Source organism: Balaenoptera ricei, chromosome 3, assembly GCF_028023285.1.
Source record: "Balaenoptera ricei isolate mBalRic1 chromosome 3, mBalRic1.hap2, whole genome shotgun sequence".
NCBI lineage: Eukaryota > Metazoa > Chordata > Mammalia > Artiodactyla > Balaenopteridae > Balaenoptera > Balaenoptera ricei.
The window spans coordinates 6,342,420-6,357,735 of record NC_082641.1 but is presented as its reverse complement, the minus strand read 5'-3'; positions in this window follow the sequence as shown (position 1 = coordinate 6,357,735).

Below are 15,316 nucleotides of genomic sequence, written 5' to 3'. Positions count from 1 at the left end.
CATGTTCATTGCAGCTCTCTTTACAATAACCAGGACATGGAAGCAACCTAAGTGTCCATTGTCAGATGAATGGATAAAGAAGATGCGGCACATATATACGATAGAATATTAGCCATCAAAGGAAACGAACTTGATTTATTTGTAATGAAGTGGATGGACCTAGAGTCTGTCATACAGAGTGAAGTAAATTAGAAAGAGAAAAACAAATACCGTATGCTAACAGATATATATGGAATCTAAAAAAAAAAAAAAAATGGTTCTGAAGAACCTAGGGGCAGGATAGGAATAAAGACGCAGATGTAGAGAATGGACTTGAGGATATGGGGAGTGGGAAGGGTAAGCTGGGACGAAGTGAAAGAGTGGCATGGACATACATATACTACCAAATGTAAAATAGATAGCTAGTGAGAAGCAGCCGCATAACACAGGGAGATCAGCTCGGTGCTTTGTGACCACCTAGAGGGGTGGGATAGGGAGAGTGGGAGGGAGACACAAGAGGGAGGAGATATGGGAATATATGTATATGTATAGCTGATTCTCTTTGTTATAAAGCAGAAACTAACACACCATTGTAAAGCAATTATACTCCAATAAAGATGTTTAAAAAAAAAACCCAACTAAAAAATGGGCAGAAGACCTGCATAGACATTTCTCCAAAGAGGAAATGCAGATGGCCAACAGGCACATGAAAAGATGCTCGGTGTCGCTAATCATCAGGGAAATGCAAATCCACAGTGAGATATCACTTCACATCCGTCAGAATGGCTACCATCAAAAAGAATACAAATAACAATGTTGGCCAGGATGTGAAGAAAAGGGAACACTCTTACACTCTTTGTGGGAATGTAAACTGTTGCAGTCACTGTGGAAAACAGTATGGAGATTTCTCAAAAATCTAAAAATAGAACCACCATATGATCCAGCAATTTCACTCCTGAGTATATACCTGAAAAAATAAAAACACTCATTCAAAAAGATAAATGCACCCCAATGATCATAACGACTTCATTCACAATTAGTGAGATATGGAAGCAACCTAAGTGTCCATCAATAGATGAGTGGATAAAGAAGATGTGGCATTGTATATATATGTAAAATGAAATACTGCTCAACCATAAAAAAGAACAAAATTTTGCCATTTGCAACAACATGGATGGACTTGGAGGGCATTATGCTATGTGAAATAAGTCAGACAGAGAAAGACAAATACTATATGATATCACTTATATGTGGAATCTAAAAATACAACAAACTAGTGAATATAACAAAAAAGAAGCAGACTCATAGGTACAGAGAACAAACTAGTGGTCACCAGTGGGGAGAGGGAAGGGGGGGCAGCATAAGGGTAGGGGATTAAGAGGTACAAACTATTAGGTATAAAATAAGCTACAAGAATATATTGGACAACATGGGGAATATAGTCAATATTTTATAATAAGTATAAATGGAGTATATCCTTTAAAAATTGTGAATCACCTGTACCCTATATAATATTGTACGTCGACTACACTTCAATTTAAACACATCATTTTCTGACTTCTCCTAATGTCTTCATGGCTATGTTTATAAATAGTGGATCATCTTTTCAAATTATTGAGTAAATTGTGTTTTTTCTTTCTCCCATGCCATCACACTGTCCCCTTCAGTCTGGGCAGGAATAAGGAGCAGGGTCACAGCAGAGCCATTCAGGAGCCATGCCCCCCCCCCCCACTACCCGCAGGCAACCTGCATGAAGTTTCCCACGTGCAGGGCTAATTGACATCTTCCTAAGGAGCCAGTCTATCCTCAGGCTCGGTCTGGGAGAAGGAAGCTGTGCTTTTTCTTGTAACAGGCGGAAGGGAGCCAGTGCAGGTTTCTCATCAGAGAAGCAGCGTTACTGATTGGTGTCAAATAGAACAGTCCCACAGCAATGTGCATTACAGGTTGTTGGGAGGGAGGTTGAATTAATTAATTTATTTATTTATTTATTTTTGGCTGCGTTGGGTCTTCGTTGCTGCGCGCGGGCTTTCTCTAATTGCGGCAAGCGGGGACTACTCTTCATTGCGGTGCGCGGGCTTCTCATTGCGGTGGCTTCTCTTGTTGCGGAGCACGAGCTCTAGGTGCGCGGGCTCAGTAGTTGTGGCTCGCGGGCTCAGGAGTTGTGGCGCACAGGCTCAGGAGTTGTGGCGCACGGGCTTAGTTGTTCCGTGGCATGTGGGATCTTCCCGGACCAGGGCTCGATCCCGTGTCCCCTGCATTGGCAGGCGTATTCTTAACCACTGCGCCACCAGGGAAGTCCAAAGAGGGAGGTTTAGAAGGAAGAGATTTAGGAGACGTTAACAGTGGAACAGAATGAGGACGAGAACTCGGGGGAAGGCTTGCCAGAGTGACAGGTGTCAGGTTGGGGTGAGGGGTTACAAGGCCTCCCCAGCTCGCTCTCAGGCACAGGAACCACTCACCCGCATATGGAGATTCACCTCTGCATAGACATGGGCTGCGGACCCCAGCTCACCTGCAGCTTCACCGGCAGACTTGGATCCCACTCCTGTTTTCTGCTCCTGCCACGGACCCCTATTCCAGTGACTTCATCAATTCCTGGAATTTCTAGAGACAGCTGCTCCTCTAGTTGAGCTCCCTCTCGATCTATGTGAAAACAGATGCCAACATGCCTGCTCTGGCTGGACCTGGGCTCCCACTCACCTGTTAAGGTAATGATGTGGCCGGGTGGTAATTGAGGTCAGCAAGCCTGGCTTCTTCTGTCCTGCCTAGACAGCGGCTCTGCCCTGCATTTTTACAAATGTTTGCTTAGAAGAAGGGGACACAACTGTAGCATTTGATCAGTTTGAAAAATCTTGAAATTCTCCAATTTCATTTTTGAACATCTGTTTCAAATGTGGGAGCCAAAGACACACTCAGGGCCTTCTGTGAGAGGAGCCCCTCTGTGTGATTGATTGTAATTTTTATTTTTATTTTTTTTTGCAAAAGTCTAAATAACATTCTAGGAAAAAGTCTTTACAGAAGCACAGCTTTCTTGTTAGTCAGTTGAGGAAGATAGCATTTTATTTGGGGCAGAAATGCATATGAGCAAGAGACACTAATCTGAACTGCCCTTGAAGTCACAGAGCTTGTGGCTTGGTTACCATGGGAATAGCCCTCCCTCTTTCCTGGTGAACCTGTGACAATGAAAATGAACTGTTGCATTTTTACTTTGATCCCTATGCAGATACCACAGAGAACCTGTGTTCATGAACTTAAACAGAAAATCCATAGTGGCATAAAGTATTCCAATGCCTGGGTTTCACCCCTGGAGATTTCAATTTCCTTGTTTGGCCCCGGGCACTGGAATATTTTTTAAAGCTTCTCAGGTTAACACAAAACCCAGCCAAGATTATGAATCCCTGATTTAACGTGAGATAATTAGTGAATGGCAAGCAATTGTTCCAAAAGTTTTTCTTTTCCTTTTAAATTAGTCCCAAAAGTGATTATAAAAATAAGGCAGGGTAATTTCACTTCTGAGAGGATGGAGTAAGCGTACAAGTACTCATAATGTCTTCTTCTTCCCAACACATGAAAAGGCTGGACTTCTCTCCTCTTTTAAAAGTAAAGGTAGTGACTTGCTTTGGTCATTGATAAGTGAATGGAAGTGAAATAGATTACTGCAGGTTAGAAGCTTTGAGGATCAATGAGTGAGTGATTTGCCACGTTTCCTTCTATCTATGTGGTAACTGCAAAGCATACACTGAGGTGAAGCTTTTGTCCGTTTGAACCTTGAATAACTACGAAGGGCACAGCATCCCTGTCAATCCACATTGGACAAGCGGTGCAAAATAAAACTTAGCCATCTTTAGCTACTGAGATTTGGGGATTACCTGTTACTGCAGCAAAACATAGTTTATTCTGACTTATACTCTATAACCCAACATCTGAAAACTTAAAATATTTTGTGCCCCACTGAGAGTGATTCAGGACAATACGTGATGATGATAATTCTGATAGAATCAATGTGTTTTACTTATGAAAAAAATATATGTTCTTTTTTAACGTGTGACAACTATAAAACACCTTTATGACTTCGCTTGGCAATTTCTGGGACGTGGACAATGTGACTTATAGATTTCAATTTGTTCCCAAGTCTTCTGATTCTGAGGCTGAGAGCTGGCAATACTGGGTTCTTTGGGGAAAAAATGGCTTTAAAGTGACAGCAGACAAATGTGCAGTGAGAGCTAATTTTACAATTTAGTGATCAGTGAGTTAGACTTCAAGGAGAGAATTTATAGAAATATAATAGAGTCAATTTTCCCCTTTGGGATTAAATTTTATTAGGTTTAACATTATAGGTTTGAGAAGTGTTATTATTTAATGCTTATGGCAATGAACTAGGTGAATGGCATTCAACTGAGCTCATATGCATAACCTTACATGAAAAATTAAAATAGCAAGGTTAAGGGTAGGCTGGGACAAAGTGAGCGAGTGGCATGGACATATATACACTACCAAATGTAAAATTGATAGCTAGTGGGAAGCAGCCGCATAGCACAGGGAGATCAGCTCGGTGCTTTGTGACCACCTAGAGGGGTGGGATATGGAGGGTGGGAGGGAGACTCAAGAGGGAGGAGATATGGGGATATATATGTATATGTATAGCTGATTCACTTTGTTATAAAGCAGAAACTAACACACCATTGTAAAGCAATTATACTCCAATAAAGATGTTAAAAAAATAAAAAATAAAATAAAATAGCAAGGTTGTTTAGCACAGCTGCTTGCTAATGAAGATACATTTCTAATAAAGATGATTATCTTATCAGGGAGAGTCACTTAAGGTTCTAAAGTCCAGAGGTGTAATATAGCCACCAAAGAAATAGGTAAACAAAGACAGCAAAACTGAGGAATTATTCTCAATCAGTTCCTGAACTGGTACAAATCTAAGTTGTTGACATCAGGAACTGGAAGAAACTTCCACCCTCTAGGAAATGGGAAAAGAAAGTTCTCCTGAAAGTGTCTTCTGGCTGCCGTTATCCTGCACTGATTTGAATTGGCAATTGTCGTGCCCTCTATCTAGACAAACCTTTCAAACAAAGCTCTGTCTGGTACCCCTTCCTTTCCTGATACAATTTGTCATATATTTGCCATCTAGTTCATGTATTATAAAATAAGGCTTTGAAATACCAGTCATTCCTCAGCTGAACTTTAGAGTAACAGCAGTGACAGCAGCAAACACATCCTGTTTGTGTGCTTTTCTCGCTCTGAAGATACTAACATATTCTTTCCTGCCAGAGTCAAAGCAGGGCCTATATCTTGTCTGATAGCTGGAATGATAATCTTTTGATAGATTAGCAGAGGGATGGCTCAGAAGAAAAGGCTGACGCCAGCCACTGCTCACCTTTCCCAATAAGACCACTTGTCAAACCAGGGAGATCCATCGGCGGCAGTCACACAGGTGTTCCCTGCTCCCTGACCCCATAAATAGGCACAGCATCAGAGGAGCAGGGACGCTGCACGCTGGCAGGTTGGCTGTGGAGTGTGGAGACTGAGGTGTGGAATAGTGAGAGCTCAGGGTTTGCTATAGACTGAGTGTTTGTGTCTCCAAAATTCATACGTAGAAATGCTACCCCTATTTTGATAGTGTTTGGAGTTGGAGCCTCTGGGAGGTGGGGGGTTGTTAGGTCCTGAGGGTAGAGCCCTCACGAATGAGATTAGTGTCTGATAAAAGAGACCCCAGAGAGGCCCCTTGCCCCTTCTTGCCATGTGCGGAAACATCAAGAAGTCTGAGGTCTATGAACCAGGGAGTGGGCTCTCACCAGACATCGAATCTGCCAGTGCCTTGATCTTGGACTTCCTAGGCTCCAGAATTGTGAGAAATCAATGTCTGTTGTTTATAAGCCGCCCAGTCTATGGTATTTTTGCTACAGCGGCCCAACAGACTAAGAAAGGTATTTGTGTGTTCTGCTATTTTTTGGCTCCTAAGTGCCCCTCCTCCTCTTCCTCTCTGCACCATGCGCTGGTGGTGTCTGAAAGCAGCCCCTTTGCACAGCTCAGGAGGAGCACAGACAAGTCAACAACACCCCAGGTTAAACTGATGTAAAGTTCTGTAATAGCCTGAATGGGAAAAGAAGTTGAAAAAGAATAGATACTTATATATGTATAACTGAATCACCTTGCTGTACACCTGAAACTAACACAACATTGTTAATCAACTATACTCCAATATAAAATAATATTTTTTTTTAAAAGTGACCTTGTGTTGCCCCCTGGAGAAAAGAGCAATAATTCCATCTGAGTGTATGGGATGGTTTCAAGGAGGATGAGGTCAGTAAGTTGGGCCCTGGAAACAGAGTAGGATTTGAGTAAAGGCAGGGAGCAAGCCTTGGGGCTCAGGCAGGGAGCTGGGAAGGAGCAGGGGCTTGGGTGGTGAGAAGCCCTGCAGGTCTCCTGTTTATAAACTCTCAGCAGGTCCCATCTGCCCAGACAGCAAAGGGCACAGAGAGTGAAACCTACATCAGTTTATGCTGCATCCCCCCTAAGAAAACTATGTCAGGAGAACAGTTATCAACTCATGGAACATAGGGCAGAAAGGGAATGGAAATCCATGGAAATATTTTTTTCTCTTCACAGTATTTTTCCACCTCTCCTTCAAGGCACTGCTTCTTCTGAAGGAGAGAGTCTTGAGCAGAGCACACATTCTGGGAAACATGCCTTTATTTTTATTTATTTTTTAATTTTTTTTTAACATCTTTTTGGGGTAGAATTGCTTTACAATGGTGTGTTAGTTTCTGCTGTATAACAAAGTGAATCAGCTATACGTATACATATATCCCCATATCTCCTCCCTCTTGTGTCTCCCTCCCACCCTCCCTATCCCACCCCTCTAGGTCATACCTTTATTTTTAAGTGAAACATTTTCTAAGCATATGTCACAATTTTGTTTGATGTCTGATGGCATTGGAGGGGTCTCATGTGTTCTCTTCAAATAATTGGATTTGTGTTTTTTCTTCAGCAAGTTCTGGGCTTTGCATCTGTTGCTGAGATAGGTCTAAGGTTGTCAGTTTCAAAGGTGAAAAGACTCCCCTTTAAAATTTCCATAAAACTCCTGTGTTGGAACACCAGGTAGAATATATCATCACTCTATGACATTCTATAAAGAATTGTAATTTTCTAGTAAGGCTTATTGATGTCACTGTCAGCAACATAAAAACCAGGGGAAAAATTGTAAAAGGTCACCCAATTGCTTCTTTATATCTTGTCTCCAAAATGTACAATACCATTAGCATAAGTTAGGATTTAAAATTTAACTAAAAATTCCATTAGTCAGGTGTTGACAGCTTAGGCTTCCTGAGAACAAAGGCTTTAGAGGTTTGAGGTCAGGGCAAAAATATAAACTTTATAGGAGAACTCAACTTGAAATATTCAGTTTTTGCAGATGGAGCATGAATTGGTAAAAAGGGCAGATTTATCACATTAAATTAAAGATGGATATAATGCTCTTTCTCATTCCTCATGCCAACTGTTTTATCTTCTCAATTTGCTGCTGACTTTGACCTTCTCAATATCTATTCCCAGAAAGTTGGGGTAACTAGTCTTTCTGAATAAAGAATGGGGAGGCATTACCATGTTCACCACGAATTTCTGTAAAAGAACAATTGTCAACTTAGAATTCTATACACAGCTTTTTTTTTTAACATGAAAATGAAATAAAGACATTCTTAGGCAAACACAAGCAAAGTCAATCCACTGCAGCAAACTGAATGAAAAAAGTTAAATAAATCTCTTCAGGCTGAAGGAAAATGACAGTTCATAGAACCTGTATCTTCATGAAGGAAGGTAAAGCAGCAGAAATAATAGTCATGTAATTAAACATGACAGACATTTAAAAACTTACTTTAAGGTTTAAAGAATCAATTCTCAAACTTTCTGGTCTGAAGACCCCTTTACATTTTTAAAAAATTGAGGATACCAAAGAGGTTTTATTTTTGTAAATTATAGCCATTAATAAATTTAACATATTAGAAACAAAAACTGAGAAATTATATATTATATTACATATATAATATACTTGAAAACAACAAGAATCCTATACCTGTTAACAAAACAAGATCCTTTTAAAGATATATAACTATATTTTAAAACAAAAACATTAAAAAGAAGAATGGAACTGTTTTATGTTTTTGCAAGTTTCTTTAATGTCTGAATTAAGAGAAGACAGCTAGATTCTCATATCTGTTTTGTATTCAGTCTGTTACAGTAACATATGCTATGTAGCCTCTGAAAATGCAAATATACTCTCATGAGAGAATGAAAGTAAAATGGCAAATAAGGTTTTAGAATTATTCTGAAAGTAGTTTCAATCTCAAGAACAACCCAAAAGAATTTTAGGGACTTAAAGAGTTCCTGGGTCAAAATTTGAGAAAATTTGATTTTGGAAAAAAGTAATAACAATGTACTATAGAGTTGATAATATATATAAAAGGATAAAATAGCACATAGGTTGGAAAGGAGGAGATAGAAGCACACTGTTGCAAGGTATTTGCACTCTACCAAAGCATTGTAATGCAATTTAAAGATAAACAATGAAAAGTCAAAATTATATATTAAAACCCAAGAACAGCCACTGGGGGAAAAAAGGAGAGAAAGCAAAAATAAGAGAATTAAAGCTTATAAGGCAAAAGTGGAGATAAAGTAGAACATCAAAAGTTACTCACTTGATGTGGCACATATATACAATGGAATATTACCCAGCCATAAAAAGAAATGAAAATGAGTTATTTGCAGTGAGGTGGATGGACCTAGAGTCTGTCATACAGAGTGAAGTAAGTCAGAAAGAGAAAAACAAATATCATATGCTAACACGTATATATGGAATCTAAAAAAATAATGGTTCTGATGAACATAGGGGCAGGACAGGAATAAAGATGCAGACAGAGAATGGACTTCAGAACATGGGCAAGGGCAAGTGTAAGATGGGACGAAGTGAGAGAGTTGCACAGACATATATACACTACCAAATGTAAAAGAGATAGCTAGTGGGAAGCAGCTGCATAGCACAGGGAGATCAGCTCGGTGCTTCGTGTCCACCTAGAGGGGTGGGATAAGGAGGGTGGGAGGGAGACTCAAGAGGGAGGGGATATATGTATACGTATAGCTGATTCTCTTTGTTATAAAGCAGAAACTAACACAACATTGTAAAGCAATTATACTCCAATAAAGATGTTTAAAAAAAAGTTAATCACTTTATCCCCAGAAAGACAAAAAAAGAAGGAAAAAGGAACAATAAACAAGTGGGGTAAATAGTAAATAAATGGCAAGAGGGATGATTAAACCCCAAAATAGCAGAAATTAAATTAAATTAAAATTAAACAGTCTATGTTAAAGTTTTTTAAAGTATTTAAATAGTCTAATTCAAAACAGATAAGTCAGGATTTTTTTTTAAAGCAGGACAATAAAACTATATACATTAAATATAAAAACAGTGAAAGTATGGATAAAAGAGATACCATTTTGAATTATAATCATAACTATAGTTATAGCTAATTATAACCAGCTTCAAAAGATACATTAAGATTAGATAAGGTAGTTTTCAAGACAAAGGAAAAACAGGAGCATTAAACAATGATGAGTGAATAAATCAAGAAGACTTAAAATTTCTATATGTGAATATATCTATTATAGAGTTTTCACATCCATAAATGAAAACTACATAAATACAGGTATTAAAAAAACAAATCTACAGTCATAGTGGGAGATTTTACCAGTCACATCTCAACTGCCATGGTGCATTAGACCATTAAAAAAAAAAAGAGAGAGGAAAAAAATCACTAAGGAGAGAAAACATTTGAATAATAGAATACCACTATCAAACAACTTGGCCTAATTTACACTTATAAAACACTTCACACCAAAAGAGCAGAGTATACATTCTTTTCAAGTGAACAATTAACATTCATCAGGATAAAAATACATATATGTGACCATAATACACCTTTCAAGAAATTTAAAGGATTGAAATTATGTAGTGTATGATTTCTGACCACAACAAAATTAAATTAGAAATCAATAAAACTATTTGAAAATCCCCCCCAAATATTTGGAAATTAAACAACACAATTCCAAATAATGCATGGATCAAAGAAGAAACCACAAGAAACATTAAATGACACATTTTAAAGTACATATTAAATGTATGAGATGCAGCTAAAGCAGCATTTATAATAAAAATGTAACTTTACATGCTTATATTATGAAAGATGCAAGGTTCAAGTCAATGACCAAAGCTTCTACTTTAAGAATCTAGTAAAATAAGAACAGTTTAAATGCAAAGTAAGTAGAAGGAAGGAAACAATAAATATGAAAGCAGAAACAACAAAAAGAGAAAGCAAATAGTAAAGAGAAGTCCAGTCTAGCATACCAGAAGCTTGGAAGTCAGCACACCACACTAACAAGTAAAAAGCTCAACAAACTGAAAAATCAACAACTCTCCTTAGATCCATCAGAGAAGTGAGGTCACAGGACAAACCACTGCCCCCAAAACTGGAGACCCACAGGGAGAGTCACAGATATCCACAAGCAGAAACCTGGGACACACATTCAAGAGTTTTACCTGTGGGAGCTCAAGCAGATTTTCACAGTGAAGATGAGAGAAAACTCTCCTGTGCTTCCGGTGGAGGGAGGGGAAAAGGAACCATTTTTAAATTAGACCAGAGCATTCTGTTCTACTCAACAAGGCCTGCTCACAAGAGAAACTATTTTTGCAAAGTCTAAGCTCTTGGAATTTTAACAGAACCTAATCAACCTGGGTTAAAGGAAAGGCACAACTCCTACCCGATCTAGCTGTTGTGTACCACCTACAGGCATGAAAAAAAGGAAAAACAAAACTGAGAGGCACTTGTAAAGTTCAGAGTGCTAGGCACAGCCTCACTAAACAACTGAGGACTAATAATAGGACTGTAGATTGTTTCTCCTTCCCCATAACTTAACACTATGCTACTAAAGCCCTGTTTACGCCTAGCACATGCCTGCCCTGATGCAAAAAATTGCAAAGCATACTAAAAGGCATAGAATACAGTCTGAAGAGAGAGAGCAAGTATCCAAACCAGACCAGGATAAGGCAAGGATGTTGGGATTATCAACAAGGAATTTTAAACTATGATTAAAACCCTGAGGGTTTTTATTATATTTGTATATGTTAGCACCTAACAAGTGGAAAATGAAATTAAAGCAGGACCATTTACAATGGCAGAAAAAAAGTCATGACATACTTAAGAATAAAATTAACAAAAATCGTCAAGGTCTGTACATAAAAGCTAAAAAATACTGAGAGAGGTTTAAAAAGACCAGTGAAAATACATAGGTATATTACGTTAATGGGTTGGAAGATTGCATATCGTAAGGTTGTCATTTCTCCTTGAATCAATCTATACATTCAGTGCAATTCCAGTCAAAATGCCAGCAGGTAGACAATCTAGATCTGAAATTTACATTGAAACACAACTTACAAGGAAACAAACCACCCAAGACACAATTTACATGGAAAAGACTTAGATTTGCCAAAGCAACTTAGGAAAAGAGTAACAAATTAGAAGATTTAAATTACCTGTTTTCAAAACTTGTGGTAAAGCTCAATAGTCATGACTGTGTAATACTGGCATTAAGATAGCTATATGGATTAATAGAGCAAGTTACAGAGTCCAGAAATACTATAACATACACATCTTCAAGAGGTTTCAACTTTGGTAGCAAGGTATTTTATTGGGGAAAGGACAGTCTTCTCAACAAATGGCCCTGGAACCATAAGTTATCCATATGGAGAAAATAAACTTTGACTGTTATCTCACAACATTACCAGAAATCAACTCAAAGTGAAACTGTTACATAAAAGTAAAATAATCTTCTAATGTGGTTAAGCAATTATGCATTTCGGGAACTCTCTGCTGGAGCTGTTTAGAAAGCCAGAGATAAATGGCTCCAGAGACCATACCTTTAACTCAGACTACACTGTCTTCTAATATAGTGTGTTTTATTGGTTTTTCTTTTCTTTAAATTTTTATTGGAGTATAGTTGATTTACAATGCTGTGTTAGTTTCTGCTGTACAGCAAAGAGAATCAGTTACACATATACATATATCCACTTTTTTTTAGATTCTTTTCCCATATAGGTCATTACAGAGTATTGAGTAGAGTTCCCTGTGCTCTACAGTAGGTCCTTATTGGTTATCTTTTTTATATGTAGTAGTGTGTATATGCCAATCCAAATCTCCCAGTTTATTCCCCCCTTTCCCTCCAGTCACCATAAGTTTGTTTTCTACATCTGTGACTCTATTTCTGTTTTGTAAATAAGTTCATTTGCACCCTTTTTTAGATTCCACATATAAGTGATATCATATGATATTTGTCTTCCTCTGTCTGACTTACTTCACTCAGTATGACAATCTCTAGGTCCATCCATGTTGCTGCAAATGGCATTATTTCGTTCTTTTTTATGGCTGAGTAGTATTCCATTATATATATATGTACCACATCTTCTTTATCCACTCCTCTGTTGATGGACATTTAGGTTGCTTCCATGTCCTGGTTATTATAAACAGTGCTGCAATGAACACTGGGATTCATGTGTCTTTTCGAATTATGGTTTTGTCCAGATATATGCCCAGGAGTGGGATTGCTGGATCATATGGCAGCTTTATTTTTAGTTTTTTAAGGAACCTCCATACTGTTCTCCATATTGGTTGTGCAAATTTACATTCCTACCAACAGTATAGAAGGGCTCTCTTTTCTCCACACCCTCTCCAGCATTTATTATTTGTAGATTTTTTGATGATGACCATTCTGACTGGTGTGAGGTGATACCTCATTGTAGTTTTGATTTGCCTTTCTCTAATAATTAATGATGTTGAGCATCTTTTCATGTGCTTTTTGGCCATCTGTATGTCATAGTGTGTTAATTCTAACAGATCAGAGAAAGTTAAATACATAATGAAGTGACTTGCGTATTAGTAATTGATTAAATTATACATATCTGTCTGCCTTGAACAAAGCAATGTAGTCACAAACAGTCTGCACATCAAACAAGAGAAGAGACTTCATTATGATAAAATGTCATGAAATAGCAGGGATGGGTTAGATAGAGTTTTATTCCAGCCACAGGACTGTGCAAATCAACCTTTTCACTCATGAGTCCAGAATGCAGGATTTGATTCAAAAATAGATTAATAATTCTAAAGCATTGCTACTATTTCTCCAGAGCTATCTTATGCCTAGAATGTGATAAATTATTTACGCATATTTAAATGAATAGATGGTGAGAGTTCTAAACCAAAAGTGTTGTCCAAAATGAATATTCTAGGCTCTTCACTAGTTGATAGACAGGTTATAAAAATAAATTATCCCTTCTCTATGTTTGAGAAAACTGTGAGTCAGGGGGTTATCAGGAAATTACAGAAAACTTTAACACAAAATAGAACATAAGTGTCCAAGAGGGTTAAAACTCCAAATGCTCCAGACTGCTCAGAGAGACTGAAGTATCAGATGAGGCTTCTTGGAGCGGTAGGCATTTGAGATATATTTAAACATAGATGTGAGGCAGAGTCAAGATGGCAGCATGGAAAGACGTGAAAGACACGTTAGTGTCTCCCCGCAACTAGGGCGCCTGCCGGCTGCTGGTGGGGGACTCTGACGCCCAAGGAGAGGGGAGGAACCCCAGAGTGAACTGGTAGGACGTAGGGGGACTGAGGGGGGAGAAGAAGTGGAGGCCAGACAGGATTGGTGCCCCTGAGGCAGGGGAGATCAGGAGAGGCAGACGGGAGGGACTCTCCAGGAAGAGCAGGAGAAGAGCAGAGGGCAATCGCCTGGCCCACTCGAGTCAGGGAGCCTGCTGAGCTCTCAGGCCAGTTCCCCACGCCCAAAACCCCATCCAGGTGGAGTGGGTCCTGGGGGCAGAGGAGGGAGGCCGGGGAGATCAGGAGAGGCAGGCAGGAGGAGCCATCCAGGAGGAGTGGGAGAGGAGTGGAGGGTGATTGCCCCACCCACTAGGGCCCAGGGAGCCTGCTGAGCACCCAGGCCCGTCCCCTGCCCTCCAAAGCACCCTCCAGGCCGTGTGCGTCCTTGGGGGCATAGGAGGGAGGCTGAGGAGAGAACAGGAGAGGCAGGCGGGAGGGGCCCTCTCAGACCAGAAAGCAGGAGAGGAGAGGAGGGCGTTTACCCTGCCCACTCAAGCCCAGGAAGCCTGCTGGGCTCCCAGGTGAGGTCCCCTGCCCTCTGAGACCAGGGATGGGGTGCTCTCCAGGGCCCCTTCTGTTCCTTGACCCTGAGCCCCTCCCCCCACAGCCTCCAGAGCCTTTTCCAGCCCTGTGGGTCCTGAGCATTGGCCCCACCCACCGCCCAAAACTCACCCTTGCTTAAGCCATGCCCTCCACAGCCAAGGCCTTCCCCACCCCCGTTTTTTTGTTTTTGTTTTGCCTCCCCAGACAGCTTGCAGGATCTTTGCTCACGAGACCAGGGTCTGGCTGAAGCTCCTGCAGTGGGAGCTCCAAGTCTGAACCACTGGACTAACAGAGAACCTCAGACCACAGGGAATATTCATCAGAGAGAGGTCTCATGGAGCTCTTCATCTCAGCACCAAGAAGACCCAGCTCTACACAAGAGCCTACAAATGCCAATGTAGGAAGCCTCAGGCCAAACAACCAGTAAGACAGGAAAACAATCCCACTCATTAAAAAAAAAAAAAATGAGATGGCAAAAAATATATCACAGATGAAGGAGCAAGGTAAAAACCTATAAGACCAAATAAATGAAGAGAAAATAGGAAATCTACCTGAAAAACAAGTCAAAGTAATGATAGTAAAGATGATCCAGAATCTCAGAAATAGAATGGAGGCACAGATTGAGCAAATACAAGACAGGTTTAAGAAAGATGTAGAAGAACTAAAGAACAAACAAACAGAGATGAACAACAAAATAACTGAAATGAAAAATACACTAGAAGGAATCAATAACAAAATAACTGGGGCAGAAGAATGAATAAGTGAGCTGGAAGATGAAATGGTGGAAATAACTTCCGAGGATCAGAATAAAGAAAAAAAATGAAAAGAATTGAAGACAATCTCTGAGAACTTTGGGACAACACTAAATGCACCAACATTCGAATTATAGGGGTCCCAGAAGAAGAAGAGAAAAAGAAAGGGCCTGAGAAAATATTTGAAGAGATTATAGATGAAAACTTCCCTAACATGGGAAAGGAAATAGTCACCCAAGTCCAGGAAGCACAGAGAGTCCCATACAGGATAAACCTTAAGAAACACACACCAAGACACATATTAATTAAAATAACAAAAATCAAATTCAAAGG